Below are 23,065 nucleotides of genomic sequence, written 5' to 3'. Positions count from 1 at the left end.
GACCACCAGCAGTCTGTAGGGAGGGTGCTGCTGCTTCTTGTGTATGACCCCAGAAGACGGCTCTTTGTACCCATGTGGATGCAGCCTCGTCTGCTTTTCCTCAGAGCTGAATTGCAGTTTGGATGCTGAGGAAGGTTTATTTAGTTCTTCACTTCAAGTCCTCAGGTAATAGATCCAAAATTATGCAGAGTTGGGAGAGGAACTGGTTTTGAATTTTAATCTTTTCATCTCATTTTCTTTTTAAAAAAATATATTTTATTGATTTTTACACAGAGGAAGAGAAAGGGATAGATAGTTAGAAACATCAATCAGCTGCCTCCTGCATGTCCCCTATTGGGGATAGAGCCTGCAACCGAGGTACGTGCCCTTAACTGGAATTGGACCCAGGACGCTTCTTCAATCGTGGGCCAGTGCTCTATCCACTGAGCCAAACTGGTTAGGCTCACCTCATTTTCTTGAACAATACAAAAAGTGAGCCTAATTAGGCTCTGGCAGCTGCTAATATGGCCAGATGCTCTGTTCTTCCTTAACACTCCCCTTCTTTAATGTCTTCTCCCGTGTCCTGCCTTCAAGTTTACTGGAAAGCACCACTCTTTTCCACAGTAGGTAATTTGCTCATTCATTCACTTAACAAATATTTATTTTAGGTGTCTCTTACATGCTTGGCACTCTTGAGTATTGAAGATAGAGCTTCCTTTTTGTGTCTTGCAAATTTTGCAGCTTTCTAACTAACTCATTGTAGAAGATAGTCTGCCTGATTTTTGCTGTTTCTGTAGATGTGTGTTTTCAGGACTATGAGTTGTTCTGGACTAAATACTTTCTAATATCATGTACAAAGAAATAACTTCTTTCAGAATATCCCCTCATCCAGTGAACTTGAGGATCCTTCTTCCTCCTGTTCATATAATCTGGTTCCTCTAGTTTTCTATTCCTTTAAGTGAGGGCTGGGCAAACTTTTTGACTCGAGGGCCACAATGGGTTCTTAAACTGGACCGGAGGGCCGGAACAAAAGCATGGATGGAGTGTTTGTGTGAACTAATATAAATTCAAAGTAAACATCATTACATAAAAGGGTACGGTCTTTTTTTTTTTTTTTTTTTTTAGTTTTATTCATTTCAAACGGGCCGGATTCGGCCCGTGGGCCGTATAGTTTGCCCACGGCTGCTTTAAGTTGTGATATCTTCAGGAAGCCTTCTTCAAGACATAAAGATTTCTTCTCCTGGCTTCATAGCACTTATTGTCGTATAGCTTTATCCAGTAGAAAATATAATGTGAGCCTAATGTGAGCCACATATTTAATTTTAAATATTCTAGTATCCACATTTAAAAACTAAAAAGAAACAGGTGAAATTAATTTTGATAATATATTTTATTTAATCCAAAGCATGAAAAAAGTATTCCAATGTGTAATCAATATAAAAATATTAAATAAGATTATTTTAGTTTTAAGTCTTCAAATTAGACAAGCAACATTTTAAATGCTCAGTGTCACTCTAGCCGGTATGGCTCAGTGGATATAGCATCAGTCTGCGGGCCAGAGGGTCCCAGGTTTGATTCTGGTCAAGGACACATACCTTGGTTGCAGGTTCCTTCCCTGGTCAGGGTGCTTGCAGAAGGTAAGCAATTGATGTGTTTTTTTCACATCGATATTTCTGTCTTTCCTTCTTTTTTCCACTCTCCCTGAAAATCTATAGAAAAAATTATCTTCGGGCGAGGATTAAAAAAAAGAAAAAATGTTCAAATGCTCAGTAGTCACATGGTTAGTGGCTACCATATTGGATAGTGTAGGTCTAGTTATTCATTTGGCATTTAGCATATTATACTGCCTTGACACTTAATTTTAAATAAAGAAGGGATGGAGAGGAGAGATACTGTGCTTTTTGTTTTGCTTTAGAAACTTTTCTAAGTCTCCCTAATCCTTTTGTTCTTTTCACTAAGTCATTATATATACTTCATTGTTCTTTCTCTGATTCAGCAGGACAAAGATTAAACTGCTCTGTCTTTTTAGTAGCATTTGCAAGATCTCTTGTTGTTTCTGGAGTTGGACTGTTTCAGGTTCAAAGACTCAACCAATTTTTCCCTTGAATTTAAAGGAGAATCTCAAGAAACTAATCTAGTTTCTATAATTAATCAACAGACTCTTCTAGCTTAAATACCGTCTACTCTGTGAATCATCTGAACTTTTAGTTATAATCTCAAGTTATTCAATTAATATAGACTTTTCAAATGTTTCAAGTGTTTAAAATATTTTCAAGTGGGAAGAGATTAATGCAAAACATTTAAAGTTTTAATTCCCAACCCACCATTCACTAAGACTATAAAATATATTTATTACAAGAATAATAAGTAATATCAAGGATATTTTGTTTAGTTAAAGTAGTAAAAAGTGGGTTAGAAATGGAAACTAACATTCCTATTTATTATAAATTACTATTACTTAACAGAATCCTATTGTTTTGTTATTATAGAAGGCTGATGACTCACTCCTAGGGAAGAGGTTGTCATACATGTGATAAGCACCTAAAATAATGTAAATAGACTGAACAGATTGAGGTAGAATCCTTAACTCTTAAAAGTGCAGTAATATAGTACCTGAGGCTCTGTCATAAAGAGATTAGTACATTTGGGGAGCTGCCAGTGGAAATTTTTAGGAGCCTTTAATGGAATACTATTTCTGTGATTTTTTTACAACATTATTTAAATACTCTTCTCCCAAATCAGACAAATCCTGCAGGATATATACAAGGAAGCCATTAGGCACCAGAAAGTCTTGGAAAAAGTTGTAAAAACAATTTTAAAAAACCATTAAGGCATTAATTAATTGTGCATATTTCATTGCTATTTGAAAGCACTCCAAAGAGCGAGTGCATTTTGAATAAAGATGTTTGAGTCTATACTTGGATCTGTTTCTTGTACTTTAACATAAGAAGACATTTGTGAAAGCTGTACCCTGTTAATGCAATTTGGTACTTGAGAATGAGATGTACCAGAGCTCACATTTCATAAGGATGATTTCATCCTTGTTATGTGCTACTCCAAACATTGTAGTCTCAAGTGGATGCACAAAAGAAAGGCCAATTTTCAGTGGCCACCATCACTATACTGACCTTTCCATGCTTGAGAGAGCCACTGCCAGCCATCTACCTTTCCTCCCCTTGTCAAAATGCCAGAAGGAATGAAATCAGAACCTTGGCACACTTGGATGAATGATTACTGAACTCTGTACCAAATTTCTGATGTTAAAGGAAAGATAGATATCTGTACTCTGAAAGATGAGACAAAGAGAAGAAATAAGGTTTTAGTGTCCAGTGATTGAAGATTCAATTTACTTGTCTTTTAAACTGTGCCTGTTCATGCTGATTAGATACAGGCTGGCTGTATCTTGTTCCTGGAGTTGGATAGCTTTCCGTTGCCTTAATTTATTGCAAAGGAGAGGGTTTTCTGGGGCAGCTAAGCTAAGCTGCCAGTGATTTCCTGAACTACAACTCTTTATGATCATGGTATCTCCCCTGCCAGGTAAGTATGAACTACAACTCTTTATCGTAATTTTCTTGAAAATCATTTATGCTTTCTTAAAAGAAAACTTAATGCTACCTTTTTGGAAGGAGTGTTATCAAATAATCATCATATGCTTTCTTTAAGTTGGACAAACACAGTATGTAAATACTATTTCTTTTATCTAGAACTAAATTTGCTTGCCTTGGGATGTTACAGTTTGCCAAGTGAATACTGCCAAGTTGATTTTATAAAAGTACAATTAACAAATGTCAAAGAGAAGCTACTTGATTTCTTTTCACAATAATTCAGAGGGGAAGAAAAGAACTTGGGTTTGAAAATGAATTGCTTTCCTTTGGAATTTTTGGTAAAATTTTAAAATTTCATGTTAAAATTTAGAACTCAGAAGAAGAAACTATCAAGTCTGTTATCTCTTTGATTAGATTAACCATCTTTTCAGTGCTCTCTAGACTGCTCTTCACAGAACATTTGCTGTGATTTGCATGTATTTGAGCCAGGAGCAGTGGGTTGTACAAAACAGCTTCAACATCACCATAAACTTCAGAGAAATCTTTTTTCTCACAACAAAGGCAGCTCTGTGCATGGCCTTAAGTTGGCCGCCCGGAAAATGACTGCCATCGACAACTGCCCCGTCAATGTGGATGTTAATGTTAATTTCCAAGTTGGGAAACAGCATGCCTATTGTTAGGGGATAAAAACATGTGAGAGATTAGCAGTGAGCAACTTTATAAACAGCTAATTGAAGGAAGCTTGATTCAATAAGAGGGAAAATTGTGTGCTAGATTCATTTATTAGTTTATTACCAGTGCTATTCAAGCTGGAAAACAAGGGAAAATAGATCTGGCTGATATTATTTCAGGGCTAATGAGAAAGAGTAATTCACAAAAGGATCTTGCCTGGAGAGATGTGTGCTGCATATGACTGTTAGAGGAGCTATGTATGTAAGGTATGAAGCTACATTGCATTGTATGTTTTTTTTAATAGAATGAGTAAAACATCCAGTTATATGGAACATTTCAGTCCCATGGCTTGCCAGTATGAACTAAGGGTTAACTAAATGCTATGTTTTAAATAGGAGATATAATTAGGAATGTGAAAAAATAGGATTGGAAAGACATTTTTTGGTTACAAATATTATCTAGATACTTATAATGACTTTCTCTTGGATTCAAAACAAGAATATTTAGATAGGCTGTATATTATTTTGGACATTATGATAAATGCTATTTTCATTATTAATAAAAAGCCAACAAAACATCCTTCTCATTTTCCTATTTCTAAGATTTTCCTAACTTCCTGATTCCACCTTAGAATCATATAAAACCTAGCTTACTTTCTCTATTTCTTGCTTCCTTATTCTGCCTTTAATGTGTGGCTAGGTAAGCAGTAAGAGGTGTGGTCAGGGAAACGTGTGGCTCGCTCCTCAGCTCTGGTTTCCTATCTCTCACCTTGCATCTTTACCAGTGGGGGCTGGGTGTACCGTGGTAACCGGAAGGGTGATGAGGACCATAGTAATTGTCATAGTTTGTTTGGAAGCTTGCCATGTGCCAGGTGTTGTGCATAGTGTCTCACGGGTTCTCATAATAATTCTGTAAGTAAGAGAACCACTGTTCTCTTTTTAAAGAAGAGCATGGGGCTTTAAGAGATTATGTAACTCTTCCCCCAAATCATTTAGTAAAGTAGCAGAGTCAGGGGACAGCAGCAGAAAAAGCACACTGGCGTTCCTGTTTTTTTGTGATGAAAATGGTAGGCTGAAGGCCACCTCAGAGGTCTGACTGTATAACGCCCAGACCCATGGCTCCCTGGAAAATAGAAAACTCAAAAAAAGATTGGAGTAACTTGGAATAAATAGAATCTGAGGGTCCTGGTGAGAAAGCAATTAGGAAAGCTTGAGAAAGTCCAGAGCCCGGTTTAATTTATATGTCATTGAATATCAGGAGAATGATGAATGTGAGACTTCTTAAAACTTAATCTTTTTTTAGTAACGTTTACCCTCTAGTTTTCCATCATGACTAACCGTAGCAAACCATAGAAAACTTAAGAACAACTGATGCTTATTCCAGTGATAGAATTCTACAATTCGGTGGGGTGGACAGAAACTTTGGTCTGAGGCAACAGTAGGCAGCCAGCACATTGATCCTGTCCCTGGGAATTTATACCAGACTAGAGGCCTGGTGCACAGATTCATGCATCAGTGGGGTCCCTCGGCCTGACTGTGGGGATCGGGCTGGAACCAGCTCTCTGATATTCCCCGAGGGGTCCCAGATTGTGAGAGGGCACAGGCCAGGCTGAGGGACCCCACTGGTGCACGATCGGGGCCAGGAACGGACCATGGGAAGGCTCCAGGGCATGTCTGGCCCATCTCGCCCAGTCCCAATCAGCCGGACCCCAGCAGCAAGCTAACCTACTGATTGGAGTTTCGGCCCCCTGGTGGTCAGTGTGCATGATAGCAACTGATCAAATGGTTGAACGAATAGTTGGGCACTTAGCATATTAGGCTTTTATTATATAGGATAAGGGGTGGTCCTCCCAGAGGAAACTGGGAAGGATAGAGGAGGAGGAAAGGCAACCGCTGGAGGACATCAGTGACAGTGCTGCTCCCTTATTCCCATCCTCCACCTGCTCCCTTATTCCCATCCCTCCATCCTACTGCCTCCTCCTTTTCTCTAGTTTGTATTCTATCTAAATCAGTACATTCTACATTCTAAACAATAGCCCTAGCCCTGGATGGTGTTTCTAAGTGGCTAGAGCATTGACCTGTGCACCAAAGGGTCACGAATTTGATTCCTGGGCAAGGGCACATACTTGGGTTTGTGGGTTTGCTCCCTACCCCCTATCGGGGCACGTGTGAGAGGCAACCGGTCCATGTGTCTCTCTCAAGACACATCAATCACCCTCTCTCACCTTCCCTCCCTCCATCCCTTCCTCCTATCCACTCTCTGAAAAGCAATAGAAAAAATATCCTTAGGTGAACATTAACAAAACAAATAAACAGTAGCCCTACTTGCTTCCTCTCTCTTCATCCCAAGCCCCTTCCCTTCCAGAACCCTTGAAATTTGATTTTACATATTTGGGAGGATGTCAGGGATCAGCCCAGTTAGTAGATGGAGTCTGAGAGTTAAGCTAGTGGAGAGAGACTTTTACTTATACCTGTGATGTCTTCCCAAATTCTGAAGAATGTGTTGAGTCCAGAGCTGAGTCAGGAAATCCAGAGAGACATGTAAATGTATTATCAAAAGTGGGGACTTTAGAAATAAACACTTCTCAAATTGTCAGGGATTCAGGAGTTAGGGAAAAAGACAAGAGAAGCAGTTTTAGAGTAAGACGGGAGTGGGCCTGGGAATTGACAGGAACCAACATTATGGTTTAACAAAGTAATGGGGTGTTGGATGTGTTTAAATAGACCAGGAAAGAGGCAAAGTTCCTGTCTGGTTGGGCACAGAGTCAATAAGCGAAAGAGATGTATTTCTGACATCTCAAGTTGAGGTCCATAATACATTTCTCCATAGAAAATATATATGTATTAGGTTAAATTTCTAGGCTAGCCTGCTAAAATAGAGTTAACTCAGAGAGAGCTCGAACTATAGGCTTTGTCATGAAAAAGATCATCTTGGTAGAAAATAATGGGTCTTTAAATGAACTTTTGAATTAGGTCCCATTGATATGTGGAGAAATACCTGTAAATTAGAATAAAAGTTGGCCAAACTTTGGGATCTTATCATGGCTTACAGATATTCATTAAAAAAGAATTTACTCTTGAACATTGATAGCAACCCAGTTTGATTTTTATCCGTAATATTCGAGGCTCTGCTGCCGCATTTTTTTTTTTATTTTTTATTTTTTGGCCCGCTGACTGCTGTAGATAGCTGTGCTGGAAACTAGGGAGTCCCAACTGAGTTGGTCAGAGAAGAAACCTTTCTTTATGAAGTGCTAATTGCTCATGACTGCCAGGTGCAGTTTGTACAATAAGATTAAATAGAATCAGACTTCATTTAGAATTTAACCAAGAAGTTCTGCGGTCACTTTCATGAATGTTTTGATTACCATGAATGCCTTTTTCATCTTACTATCAAGATTACCTGTTTGTTTATTTTTTAAAACCCAAATTGATAGCCATTATAACAATGGCTTTGTATTGTTTAAATATTATTTGGGTTTGTTATTCTTTAAAATTGAAGAAAGATATGATGTGTGAAATACTGTGGATAGGAGCTTTGGGAGTCTGAATGAGTTTCCAGATAATGTAGAGACTGAACCTGAGCTTCCTATAACTGTCACCAGATTTATGTCGCTCTAAAGAAAGATTCCGTCTTTGAGTGATATAGAAAGTTGATAAAATGCATGTATTAACAGTTAATGACTCAGTAAACTTTATAATTCTAGGAATCAATCATTGCTGATGAATTTATATAGAGAAATTCATTTCTATCTTTCTCTTACCTTGGGCAAGAAAAGAGAAAAAAGGAAAAGAAACTAATTATTTAAAAGGTGAGAAAAAGAACAGGAATCTCCTACACACACACACACACACACACACACACACACTACAATCACAGTAAGCATGTTGTCTTTTTGCCAAAGAAACTTATGTTTGTCTTTTTCTGTAGTTAGGGCATTTCCCCCTATGTTTTGATTTAAATTTGTAAATTTGTAAGTGGCTTTCTTTCTGTTGCCTTTGTACTCATGGTGCAGGGGAAGAACCTAAAGACAGGTATTTGCTTTGGAAAGTCCAAAGGCATAAGTTCTTTTAGTTTTCTTACTGTCTTCCCTTCCCTTTCTCTTGCTTTTTTTTTCTTTATTATTATTTTTTCTCTCTCTCTCCATCCTTTTCTTTCATTCCTTTTATTGATGCTTTATTAATGTTGCATTTACCCTACATATCATAATTTTCACTTACAAATACAAATGTAAATAAGAACAAACTACTTTCAAGTAATTAAAAATATTTTAACCAAATGTTGATGGACTATTTTCAATTAAGTATGTAGTTTGAAACAAATCTCAAGCTACAACTGACTAAAATTTATGGTTAAATTGTATCCTCCCATAATGCAATCATTTATCAAAGAACAAATAACACCCAATAATAGTTAAATCCATTAAGAAAATTTTAGCATTTGTAACTGCAATATATTCTTTTTACTTCACTTACTGTCATTATTCTTAGTACTTATTTATCTTCACACTAAAGGAGAAGGACATACTGAGCCTGGTTTTCTTTTATTATTATTATTTTTTAATTTTATTAAATTTATTGGGGTGACATTGGTAATAGGATCATTTAGATTTCAAGTGTATGATACAAAATCTGTGTAATAGAGCCTGGTTCTTCTGAACTGTGACTCTGGGCATGGCAATCAGGGGCATAATTATCTGAGGTTACCCTGAAGATTTCTTCAGAGCCATTAGTCATTCCTAAAACTACTCTAGCCATTGCTTTTTCCTTTCTGGAAATGTCATTCATCACATTATTTCCTCCAATCCCAAGCTCTCCATTCTCTGTAACACTTCTCAGGTGCTTCTAAAGTTTTGGAGAATCATAGGCTTGAAGCAAATTAGGTTATTTTACAATCCTTACTACAGGCCACAAAGTGATTACTGAGTAGTTAATTATCCTAATTTGAAAGAAAAAAGAAAACAGGTACAAAAAGACGAAGTGATTTATTAACAGTCCCTGACATTTGTTTAGCACAGTGGTCGGCAAACTGCGGCCCCTTGAGTGTGGCTCTTCCACAAAATACCATGTGTAGGCGCGCACGTACAGTGCGATTGAAACTTTGTGGCCACACTCAAGGGGCCAAAGAGCCGCATGTGGCTCGCAAGCTGCAGTTTGCCAACCACTGGTTTAGCACCTTGACTTTATGGGTTACAATGTATCATACAATCTGATGTTCAAAATACAGTTTTGTGAAATAGGCAGGGCCGATATCCGTTTACACATGAAGACACTGAAGCTCAGACATGGGTCACTTGCTTAGAGTGGCACAAATAGAAACTGTTGTCATTAGCTCTGGCCAGTTTGGCTCAGTGGATAGAGCCATCCACCTGCAGACTGAAGAATCTTGGGTTCGATTCCAGTCAAGGTGTACCTGGGTTGCAGGCTCGACCTGGTCGGGGTGCCTGCAGGAGGCAACCAATCAATGTGTCTCTTTTTCTGTCTCTCCTCCTCCCTTCCATTCTCTCTAAAATTCAATGTGCATGAATCCGTGCACCAGGACACTAGTATATAATAATCAGTATGCTAAATGGTGCAGTAGGATTAAATCAGGGAGGAAATTTGAGTTATAGAGTCAAATATTTAATTCCAAATTTAATTAGTATTGTCATATAGTCTTCTTAAGACTTTCATTGATAAATAAGAAGTCTTCACTCATTCTAATTCTACAGAAGTTTAGGAAGGAAGCCTCTTAAATAAAAAATCTTAATTAACTATCTTCCCCAGAGACTGCTATAGACAGTGTGAAACAGCTAGAATGTCTATCAATGTAAAAACAAACACACCAAGCAGCTGTGTTGAGACAATGCATCCGTTTGAAAGGTAGTGTTTCCCTTTTTAAAAGGAAGGTTTATTTAACAAGTTTCACTTAGTGCAATACACCTAAAAGGAAATCATAATACAATGAAAGATTTAAGTCAAGGCCTCAGAATTTCATATAAACACCAAGACCAAAATCCTAAAGTATTGGTATTGCATCTCAAATTTTTCCTATTAACTAAAAAAACACACCAAAAAACAAAAAACTTAGACTTACATGCTTTAGAACAGTGATGGCGAACCTTTTGAGCTCGACATGCCAGCATTTTGAAAAACCCTAACTTAACTCTGGTGCCGTGTCACATATAGAAATTTTTTGATATTTGCAACCATAGTAAAACAAAGATGTGTATTTTTTATATTTATTTTATATATTTAAATGCCATTTAACAAAGAAAAATTAACCAAAAAAAATGAGTTCGCGTGTCACCTCTGACACGCGTGTCATAGGTTCGCCATCACTGCTTTAAAAGTTATTAAAAGATGCCGAAACCGGTTTGGCTCAGTGGATAGAGCCTCTGCCTGCGGACTGAAAGGTCCCAGGTTCGATTCCGGTCAAGGGCATGTACCTGGGTTGCGGGCACATCCCCAGTGGGAGATGTGCAGGAGGCAGCTGATCGATGTTTCTCTCTCATCGATGTTTCTGACTCTCTATCTCCCTTCCTCTCTGTAAAAAATCAATAAAATATATTTTTAAAAAGTTATTAAATGAAACTAGAATAACAAACATGCCAAATGTTTCACTTTTAATTGTAGACACAGCTCCAATATTGAGTTTTTCAAAAAAGCATGTCTTTCGGCATCCTTCCAGTGTTCAGTGTAATAAAGTGATGTTTTTCTTTGGGAGCACAGAGTAAGGAGCAGGGTTTGGGACTGAGACTACAGAGATCTTTCCAGCCTATGTCTTGACAGGATAATCCTTATTTTTAAAATATTATGGCTTCCTAGATTATCAGTCATAAACCAAATTCAGATAAGATTACTTTCAAAACACCACGACTACCCTAACAATTAAAATATATTCTAAAGACAAATGATTTTTTAAATTGCCTACCATTAGATTAACTATGGAATACGTTGCCCACCATTCAAAAGATAATTTTAGAATTGACTAAAGTGTACTCATAATAATTACCCTAATTAACTCTGCCATGTAACATCGCTGAATAGAAGAAGAAAAGAAACTGTCCCGTGTTTTTACCTTCCTACCACCTTCCCCTTCCTTTATCTCTCCCTGGGGCTGAACTTTTAATTTTACCCTGGCAAGAGAGGATGACTGAATATGCCAACTTTACAGTAAGTTCCAGGTCTCTCTTCCAATTATTTCCCAGTGAAGCAGTCTTTCATTTGAATACAGAAAGTGTAGGATGCTATTCTGAGACCCTGATGTGTAATTGTGTTACAGCTTTGGTTGGGGATGGTGAGATTGTGTGTGAGTAGGTGGCAACTTAATTTCCTGCAGCTTCAGATCAGTTAGCATCCTAATTTAGAGTTTGGTGAAGGTTTCTTTTAGGTTGGATTATGATTTATGACTTGGAGAAACTTCAGGAGTATGGCATTAAAATAGCCAGAGGTTTGGTGAAATGCTGTGAAAAACGAAAGGAATAGAGCTGATTTAATTTAAAAAGGAAAGGTCTAGCTAAGTACTAGTCATCAGGCAAAAGAGTTTATAAAAAGAATCTTTATTGGTCTATGCATTAGGAATTATGGGTTTAATCTCATTTCTACTAGCTAACTAGGGTATTCTCTGAATCTTAATTTCATACTTTGGGGAATAAAAGGGCACTGGATCAGATGATTTCTATGGTCCCTTTAAATTCTAGTAGTCTGTGCATTGGTGTCTATTGGCAGTCATTCAGACTGTTAAACCTCTCCTTGAAATTCTTGTCCTTGGGTTTCTGTCATATTGTACTCATGGTTTTCCTCCTGCCCATGGCTGCTGCTCCTTTGCAGGCCCATCTTCCCCTCCATGTCAATTAAAATAAATAAATATCTGTATCTGTATATCTCTATCTCTATCATCTCTATCTCTATCTCTATCTCTGTCTCTATCTCTGTCTCTATCTCTATCTCTATCATCTCTATCTCTATCTCTATCTCTGTTTCTATCTCTATCTCTATCTCTATCTCTATCTCTATCTCTATCTCTATCTCTATCTCTATCTCTATCTCTATCTCTATCTCCATATATCTTTAGGATTCAGACCTAGGCAGTTTTATATCACTTTATATCCTCTATCTTCTATCCTATATCACTAGCTATATTTGAGGCACTGTAGTCAGTTAATGATGATGCTTCAGTAATTTGGAGCATTGGTGATTCCCAAATCTCTTTTCTGAGTTCTAGACCCATATATATAACTTCCTACTCTACGTCTCCATTTGGGTATTTAAGAGGCACCTCAGACTCAACATATTTAAAACAAAACTCAAAATGTTTCACTGTACAGTGTACTTAATCTGAGTATTGGTACTATCACCCACCAGTTTCAGCCAGTTGTGCAAGCCAGAAACCTGGGAGTCTGCAGTAGTCTCTTAACTAACCACCCTGCCTCCATTCTGTTTTTCCCTTTAATCTAGTCTCCACAGGGCAACAGAGGAAAATGAATACTGTAGGATTTCACTTATAAGTGGAATCTAAAAAAAACGAAACAAAAGGACACAGCCAGAGGTATCTTTTTTAAAAGACAGCTCCAATCTTGTGTCTCTGTGGTACTCTTAAAATATGCCAGTAGCCTTTCAGAAGATAAAGACCAAATTTATTATTGTGGTTCTTCTTGTCTCTTGAGCTTCATCTTCCACCACTCTGTGTCTTATTATCAGTACATGCTAACCTTTCACTTCTCCAATACATCCCACAGGCCTTTGGTTTGTTCTTCCCAGTCCTAGAACATTTCCTGTCCCCTTCCCATTGTACATACTTCCGCTCTGAGCTCAGCAGTATCTTTGTTTTAGAGTAGCTTTCCCTGACCCCCTCCAATCTAGATCAGGTTTCTTTATTAAATGTTTTCATAGACGTGTGTTCTTTTCTTTCATAGAACTCATCTCAGTTTATTATTATGTACTCCTTTGTGATTATTTAGTTAATAGCTGCCACCCCCCACTAGATAGTCTTATAAGGGCAAGGATAGTTTCTGGTTTTTGCTCTCTGTCATATTATAAGTTTCTTGTATGGTGCCTGTCACATAATAGGTAGTTAAGAATTATTTGTAGAGAGAATGACTGAAATAGCTGTGTAATGCAGCTTGTTTCCGTTTTCATCAAGATCAGTGCAAAAGCTGAAAGTGGAACAATAGAATCAATTTTCAGTCTCTCTCAGAGAACTTTTTTCCATTTAAGGTATTAACTTGTTCAGGCCATTTCTACCTTTGGACTTATACAAAAAAAAGATACACACAAAAAGAGCAAAACCAAAATACTTTTCTCATCTCTACATTCTCACATGGGTGCTATCTTACTTGTTTCCTTTCCATTACAGCTATTGAAAAAGTAGAGATAGATTAGTGTTTGGGAACATGGGCTCAAGCCAAAAGACCAGGATTCAAGGTCCAGCTCTGTCACTTCTGGATGTATGACCTTGCTTCAGCTCTTAAAATGATAAAGTGAGGGAAATAATTCTTTATAAGGTTGCTTTGAGGATCAAATGACAATATATGTGCTTAGAACTGTGCTTGGTACATATTCAGTAAATGTTAACAGTGGCTATTGTTGTTATCAGTGAAATAAGTCAGAGAAAATGAATACTGTATGATTTCACTTATGAGTGGAATATAAAAAAAGAAACAAATAGACAAAGAAGACAAAACCAGACTCATAGACAGAACAGATTGGTGGTTACCAAAGGGGAAGGGCATTGGACGTGGGCAAATGGGTCAAGGGGATTCACTGTATGGTGAAAGAGGTTAACTGGACTTGTGGTGGTGATCACTTTGTAGAGTATACAAATATCAAATCATTATGTTGTACACATGAAACTAATATAATGTTATAGACAAATTTACCTCAATTAAAAGAAAAGAAGATAGCAAAACAAAGCATTAAAAAAAGGTGTCAGACCCATTTATGTAATCAGCTCTTCTTACATATAAGAGGGACTACCCCTTCTAGTTTTGCTTCCCTTTTTTTTAAAAGCAAAGATTTCCTGTTCCAGAAGGGAGTAGGATTAAATTAAAAGGCATGAAGTTATCTTCAGTTTCCTTTTAAGTTTGAATGATGTTCCAACAATAGTTACTTCATGGGGGTTTCCAGCTTTGGGAAGAGTTAATAACTAAACTCTTGATTATATTGGCCATGCCCAGGGAATTTTGTTATATCAAAATTTCACCTTTTTCATAGTGTTCTTCTATGTATTTAAAAAAGAAATGTTCAGGGCTACAAGTAAAAATTATTCTTCCTTTTATTCCCCTCTTTCTTAGGAAGGCATCCCTTCCACAGGGCCTTTCCTATCAGATCCTTTCTACCCTTGTTTAGTGTCCTTAATCCACAAGGTCCATGCAATTTTGGATATCTTACAGCTGCTAAGTAAATGAAAATTGCTTATTTTCTGTCTCCTTTAAATGCCCTTTTTCTTCCTAAATCTACATTGATTAATCAATTTTATGTTGTATGGAGAAAAAATGCAGATGAAAATATAGCTATTGCTTCAACTACTCTTAAAAATAAAATCTTAATAAAAATGTATATGGCCATTATATAGAAATAATGAAGATAATTAAATTATCCATTGTATAAAAAAGGAAATACATAGAGCTGCTTTTTTTTACTACTTGAAGAGAAACAAGCTTGGGTGGAAGGAAGTAATGAACTAGAAGGGTGTGGAGAATAAATGAATGAAGGAGTGGTGGACTGGTTCTGGCTTGACACTATTAGAGTCTCTATCTGTGGGCCTAGCGTAGGAATTAGATCAGCCTGCTCTCTACATGTTGTCCAGTCCTTTCACTGCCAAGACTTTAATGAAGCTTAGCTATAAATCCTTTCTTACCTCCACTGTACCTTGTGGCATGTTATAGTACATCAGCATGGTAAGGACACAAATATATAGCCAAATGCTTTCCTAGAAATTTCTGACAAAAAAGGTAGAGGTTTCAGGTATTAATCCTACCTCCAATCTTGCAATTTTAGTCATTGTCATTGTTATCACAGAAAGGTTTAAATGGTATTTGAAGGACTTTTTACCTCTCTGACGTCATTAGCTACTATACTCTTCACTCACTCACTTACCCTTAATCACATTTACCTCTGAGCCATCCTGGTTTTCCTCAGACATGATAGGAAGGCTCCGTGTTCTATCTAGCTCATTAAGCCACACATGTAATTTTAAAATTTCTGGTATCCACATTTAAAAAGATAAAAGAAGCAAATGAAATTAACTTTATTAATATATTGTATTTAACCCAATATATTTAAAGAAGATGTTTTACTTTTTTGCTCCTTACTATGGGGTTTGAAATCTGTATTACACTGACAGCACATCACATTTGGACACTGAATTTTATCAGAGGTAACTTGATCTTTATTTAGATTTTACAAAATTCATAGTTGTGATGTAGATTCATGTACCTGAGTTGATCCAAACATACTTAAATTTTTAAAAATAAGTCAAGATAACAGTTTTTAAATGTAAATGAAATGAAATAAAGTACAATTAAATATTGAGTTCCTGCCCTGTTTCTGTCCCCAGACCAAAGGGTTTTGGGTTCAACTCCCTGTCAAGAACATATACCTGGGTTGCCCATTTGATCCCTGGCCCTGGGCGTGTGTGGGAGGCAACCTATTGATGTATCTCTCTCTCTCTCCCTCCCTCTCTTTTCCTCCTTCCCTCCCTCCCTCCTCACCCTTCCACTCTTTTTCTAAAAAAAAAAAAATCAATAGAAAAACTCTTTGGATGAGGATTGACCAAAAAGTTATTAAATGAATGAATCATTAAAACTTGTTGAAAATATTAATATATGTATACATCTACATACTAGATTCTAATATAATTCAGAGTTAAAAGTATCATTAACCAATGCTTGTTAAATGCATCTTGGATATATTTTTGTACTTTACGCTATTTTAAGGTGGAAGTAGGGAGAAAGAAATGAGTACAAAAGAAGCTTATAAGCTAGGTAGGAAGGCAAGATTCACAAAAAGAGAAAATATGAAAAAATGTTGCATTCTGTTGCAAAACTAGAAAATTGGCTTAAAATATAGTACCTCTGCTTGTACTACATGCATTCCTTTGAGAATTTCCAATAAGTACTTATGTATTTATATATCATTAACTATTTGCTAGAGACTTGAGGAACATGAGAAATAGGAAAACTAATAGTATTATAAACCTATAATTGAAAACTAGTTGATATATGGAATCTAATGAACAAAAAAAAACAACTGAAAATATTGACAGAGGTCAGAGGGGAGGGGAAGGGGTAGACTGGATGAAATAAGGTAAAGAGATTAGGCAAGGAACATAATATGTATATCCCATGGACAGACAGCAGTGTGGTGAGGGCTAGAGGGAGGGAAGGGTGTGATCTGGATGGAGGTAGGCAAAAGGTGGGGAGGAAATGGGGACATCTATAATAGTGACAAGAATGAAAAAAGGAAAGCTAGTTGAAAATAGTTACAATGAAGGAGAATCATTTCAGTTCTAAAAATTAAATTTAGCTAAGATGGTCTTTTTAAGAAATGGTGGTGGAACAAGTGGACATCCACATGCAAAAGCATGGATCTAGTCATAGACCTTACACCTTTTTCAAAAATTAACTCAAATTGGATCATAGACCTAAAAGTAAAATGCAAAACTATAAAACTCCTAAAAGATAATATGAGACAAAACCTACATGACCTTGGGTATGGTTATGATTTTTTATTTTATTTTTTACTTATTGATGAAAGAGAGAGAGAGAGAGATTGAGAGAGATTTGTTATTCCACTTATTTATGCATTCATTGGTTGATCTTGCATGTGCCCTGACTGAGGATTGAACCTTCAATCTTGGCATATGAGGACTAGACTCTAACTAACTGAGCTATGTGGCCAGGGCGGTTATGATTTCTTAGATATAATACTAAAGGCACTATCCATGAAAGAAATAATTGATAAGATGCACTTCACTAATATTAAAAACTTCTCCGCAAGAAAACAATATTAGGAGAATGAGAAAGAAAAGCCACAGACTGAGAGAAAAGGCACATCTGATAAAGGACTATTATCCAAAATATACAAAGAACTCTTAAAAATCAACAATAAGGAAACAAAAGAAAACCTGATTTAAAATGGACCATATCCTTAACAGACACATCACTGAAGAAGATATACATATGGCAAATAAAGTATATGAAAAAAATTCCCTACATTATATGTCCTCAGGGAAATGCAATATCATGATTCCCAGCTTTCTCATTTTAAATTTGTTACCATCACCAGACAGTATCTTGAGGCTAACAATTCTGTCTTAAAAAATTTTAATGTCTTTCACCTCATGGAACACATAGCAGCCAATATTTGTGAATTACTTGTTTGTGTAAACCTTGTGTGCAGGTTACCATATCCAGAGGATGAATGAAGTATAGATCACATTCACTTGGCTTTAGTTTCCATCCAGCACCTAGGAAAATACCCACTGATAACAGTGCTTCCCACTTGCAAGTGTTCCTCTCACAATGGTGAAGGAATAAAGTTAACTTATAAATATCAGAGCATTTGACATTAAACTCTATGGTCTGGCACATAGTGGACAACCCGAGTACTTTTTTGAGTAAATATTTGAGTGAATGAATGAATTACTACCTTTGCAGAATCATATGGATACAGAGAATCCCACAAAAATCTAACATCTGGAGTAACCTGTATAATCCGTCATTCAAGAATGGCCTTTGCGGAGAATTCTGGGGTTGTTGACTCCTGTATGCTGGGTTCTTGTATCTCTTTTTTCTAGAGAATATCTTTAAAGTATCTTTTCTAGATTAATAAATAGCTTTTTTCTTCTGAAGTGCTTCATGAACACAAGGGGGCCTTTAATTTTACTAATGCCATATTTCAGTTCTTGGTTTTCTACCTTAATTGGTGTCAACATTATTCTCAGTCAGAAATTCTATTTGTAATCCACTGAACCAAAATCTTGCTTTGCATGTTTTGGAAGTCTCCTGAAAGGATAGAATGTAATATGCCCTGATTGCTTTTCTTCAGAGGTGGTTTATTATCCAAAATCAATGACTAGTGTATGAGAAACCAAATCTTCAGCACTTTCCATGGGTCATTCATACTTGGTTTAATGATTTAAACCATACAGCGATTTTCAAATGGTGTGCCACAAACACTTTTGAAACATGCAATACCTGACTGTTTAGTCAGGGGCACTGACCTCTTTTCCCAGATGGTCAAATAAAAAACAGCCAACACAACAATAGCCGTCTGATGGGAATGGATAAAAATTATACCTATTTTTTGTCAGATAAGCCAAAAAATACATTTTTGGTATGCTGCAGATTCTTAGTACTTAGTTTATGAATGCCTTGAGATGAAAAAGATTGAAAATCACTGGCCTAGAGCGTTTTAGGTGCTCAATAAAATGATTCTCTAAATAGTTTTAAAAAAATTGTTCCACAGTAGACTCAGTTACTTTATTTCTGAGGTGAATATTTGTGGGTTGGACTCTGATGCTTTGCTTTAGATTTCTTGAGAACCAATCAAGTTATCTGATTTAAATAATAACAAACATAAAGGCTGACTACAGATTTCAATGTAGTAAAAAATTTTCTGGAGTGAAATTTAGAGCTGCAAAACAGATTTATAAGACAATAGCAGGTTACCTAAGAACGGTTGCAATTCACTTGGCTTTAGCTTCCATCGCACACAGGAAAACAGTGATTGGATAACTTAGTGCTTCCCACTTACAGGTGATCCTGTCACCATGGTGATGAAAATAAAGCTAATGTACAAATATTAAAGCATTGGCATTGAATACTATGGTCTGGCACATCGTGTTGTATGTGAGCTTGTGACTGAGTGTATCTGTTTGTAACAGGATCTGTTTGTTACATTTTTGCTAAGACCTAGAGGTATGCTAGTATACTTTTAAGTAATAGTTCCTCTAAGTGTTCAGTGAGGCCCAAATTATAATTTCCAGTGCCCTGAAACAGGACACCTTATCTGTCACTGGAAAGTCCCTATAAGTAAAGCTTCTTCCTAAGGAAGTGGACATTAGATCTTAAAATGTCAAGTTGTTGCCCTTAGGTCCTGAGCATGCTGATACTGTTCCTGCTAATGTTTATCCAGGAAACCTTAAGCTTAATAATGCTACTGACTTTCTTTCTTCCCTCCCTCTCTTCACCCCTCTCCTTCTTTCCTAAACATTTATGAAGTGCCTATAGTGTGAAAGACATACTAATGATGCTAGGAGATGTGACAGTATGGTAACATATATCATGAGTGACATATGAGAAATTTCTAAAGGAGTATATTTTGAAATACCATACCTCCCACACTTTAATAAACCCACTCCACAAATATACATCTACACTTTGAAATCATTGCCATAGAGACCCATTTTCCTTGATAAGAATGTATTTGTCTCTTTCACTGCAACAGAAAAAGAGGTTGAGAATTAAAGCCTAGAGCTTTAAAAATCTACCAACAAAAACATGTTCACAAGCATGATAATATATTACCTTACATTTATTATATATTGAATGTTATAGGGCTAATATTCTGTATAAGTACTTCATAGATATGCTTTTCATTCCCAGCTATAAAGTCTGTTCTGTCTTTATGCTGATCACTTTTCAGAGTAAATCCAAGGGCAGGAAAAATTAGATTATGCCAGAGAAAGTTGGTCCATAGGATAGAGGAGAAGGAAATAACATACAGGAAGTACCCCAAACAAGAACTTGGAGTAGAAGAATTGATTCCAGAACAGAAAGAAAAGGAGAAGGGGGAAAGATTAGACTCCTGTGTCCTGGTTCCCATAGACTGAAACCCTGGAAAAAATTGATGTAGCAGTTTAGAAACAACCCAATATATTTCAGGAAATCCTTGAGCAGTGGAAATTGTTTTCTTGCCTCTCCTTGGACCATATTCAAGGTCTCTTAGAAAAGCAACATGTCTAGTGTGGGACCACCTAGGCAATAAGTTGGAAATAGCAAAATAGCAGAATGAGCTGGGACTAGACATAGGTCCCTCTCCAGTTTTCTGTAAAATCAAGAAAATTTTCTGTAAAATCAAGGTTGTTGCGGTGGAATTCCTAGGTTTTGCTTTGGGCCTAATGAAGGTAACTGGGTACAAACCAGTTAATCTATAAGATGTTCAGCAAGGCCAAGGAAGCTCATCTAGGATTTGTGGGAGGGCCACCTACTAAGGGGGGAGGACATAGAAATTATCCTTTAGAATACCCTATGCCAGGAGACTGTGGTGGGGGAATTTACCAATTGAGCATTCAAAATCTGTAGAGAACACTAAATTACTGAACCAGTAATTAAATGTCACCATTGCTGGAGACCAGACTAACAGCTAGAGCTAGCAGAAAACAGACCACAATTTTCCCCAATAGCAGAATACCACAATGTAGATGAAGAACCACATGCAAAAAGGAAACTGTAATTCTCTATATTGGAAATCAGTTTAGTTCACAAACCCTCATGTGCACTAAAGGTAGATACATTAATCTTGCCAATTAAAATTTAGTCACTTATGAGTTGAAACAGCCTTCTTTAAGTAATTAAAAAAAATGTTTTTATTGATTTTAGAGAGAGAGGAAGGGAGGCAGAGAGAGAAACATCTATCTGTTGCTTCCCTGTTTGAACCCATTCCTGGGCATGCACCCTGATTGGGAATCAAACTGGCAACCTTTTGGTGTCGGTGCTCAACCAACTGAGCCACACTGGCCAGAGCTAAGTAAATATTTAAATGCATAATTCTTTTCTCCATTTTCCCCCCTTCTGTCCTTCCAAAGAGCAATCTGTAGAGGTATCATGTTCTGGTGCTGACCTCTAGTGGCCACTGCCTTCAGTGAAATGTCTGATTCTGCCTGATCTTTTTTTTAATCTTCACCAGATGATATTTTTTCCATTGATTTTCAGAGAATGGATGAGGGAGGGAGGGAGGGGGAGAGGGAGAACAGAAGAGAGAGAGAGACAGATAGACAGACATTGATTGGTTGCCTCCTGCACACAGAAACCGAGGTGCATGTCTGGGGGCCAGCACTCTAACCACTCTAACCACTGAGCCAAACCAGCCAGGGACCTGCTTGGTCTTTGGAAGATGGTAATTTATATTCACTGCTGTCATATCTTACTTTAGCCTCTGTCTCTGTGATACATGATACATGTACTTTGCATTACCTTATCACAACTATAAGCTCCTTTGGCTCTTTCATGTCTCCTTCAGCCTCTTCCATGGGCCATTGCAACATTTCAGATGCTTACAGTAGTGGTCTTTAAATTGAGATATAAATAACTCTGGGGGTACACCAAGACATTCCAAGGAGTATGTGGACAAGGTTGTTGTTTTTTATTACTTTAAATCATATGTTTTTAGGTATAATTTATATAAATAAAGTCGACCAATTTTAAGTGTACAATTAAGTGTAACTTTTGACAAACGTACATCATGTAACCACCATACAGTTATGATATAAAGCATTACATCACATTCCAAAAAGTTCCTTCATGCTCTTTGTAGTCAATCTCCTCCCTCAACCCAAGGCCATGGCCATCACTGATCTGCTGTCACTAAAATATAATTTAAATATTATCATACAATATATAACCTGTTGTGACTGAATTTTTAGCATAATGCTTTTGAGATTCATCCATGATGTTGCATGTATCAGTAGTTCATTCCTTTCTAAACATGGCATTATTGAGATATAATTCAGATACCATAAGATTCACCCATTTAAAGTGTATGAGTTAGTGTTTTTTAGCATACTTATTGAATTATGCAATAACCACTACGGTCAGTTTTAGAACTTCTGATCTAAAAAAGGAAGTTTGTTTCTTTTTATTGCTAAGTAGGATTCTATTTGTTTTTCCATTGACCAGTTGATGGAAATTTGAGTTATTTCTATCTTGATTATTATGAATCAAACTGTTATGAACATTTGAGTATAAGTCTGTGTGAGCATATGCTTTAATTTCTCTTGGGTAAATATATAGGAGTAGAATTGCTGGGTCTTATTGTAAATATATGTTTAACTCAATAAAAATTGTCAAATTGTTTTCAAAAGTAACTGTACTATTTTGCACTTCCACTAGCAGTGTGTGAGAGTTTCAGTTGCTCCATTCACATCCACATCAGCATTTGATGTTGTCAGTCTTTTAGATTGTAGCCATTTTAATGGGTATATCATGGTTTTAATTTACATTTACGGATGCCTAATGATGTTAAACATCTTTTCTTGCTTTGTCACTCATACATTTTCCTTGGTGAAATGTCAAGTCAAATCTTTTGCCCACACCAGTCATTAAAATCAGTCTTTTCCAGCCCTGCCAGCATGGCTTAGTGGTTGAACGATTCACCTATGAACCAGGAGATCATGGTTTGATTCCCAGTTGAGGGCCGATTCCCAGTGTGGGGCATGCAGAAGGCAGCTGATCAATTTCTCTCTCATCATTGATATTTCTATCTCTCTCTCCCTCTCCCTTCCTGTCTGAAATCAGTAAAAATATATTTTAAAAAATCAGTCTTTCCCTTGCTTGGAAACGCTACAGTGTTGATTCAATTCAATTTTACCTATGCCACATTTACTCATGGAACTATATGTAGCTGGAGAAAAATACATTGGCTTCATTTTGAACTCAAGTAGGCCCTCAATGTAGCCCAGCAATTATACTTCATTTACTCTTCTGCTTTTCTAGATGACGATTCTAGAACAGAATCAATCTAGAATTGATTCTTCTCCAATATCAAATCTCTACCAGTTTAACTATCATCTTTTGTTATTAATTTTTAAAATATATTTTATTGATTTCAGAGAAGAAGAGAGAGGGAGAGAGAGATAGAAACATCAGTGATGAGAGAGAATCATCAATC

At 36.7% G+C, this 23,065-nt stretch overlaps 1 protein-coding gene across 1 annotated transcript in view; it reads left to right on the top strand.

Annotated features, from left to right (window-relative positions):
- Positions 1-3,046: 3,046 nt before the first annotated feature.
- Positions 3,047-23,065, top strand: part of ART3 (ADP-ribosyltransferase 3 (inactive)) — a 60,494-nt gene continuing 40,475 nt past the window's right edge. Inside the window, exon 1 of the mRNA XM_081090621.1 lies at positions 3,047-3,516. The gene's annotated coding sequence lies outside the window, so the exon portion shown is untranslated. The remainder of the gene's footprint in view (positions 3,517-23,065) is intronic.

The sequence above is a fragment of the Myotis nattereri genome, assembly GCF_964212035.1.
Source record: "Myotis nattereri genome assembly, chromosome: 1".
Classification (NCBI taxonomy): Eukaryota; Metazoa; Chordata; class Mammalia; order Chiroptera; family Vespertilionidae; genus Myotis; species Myotis nattereri.
Note: the sequence above shows the minus strand (reverse complement) of the source record. Positions and strands in the feature narration are given on the sequence as shown.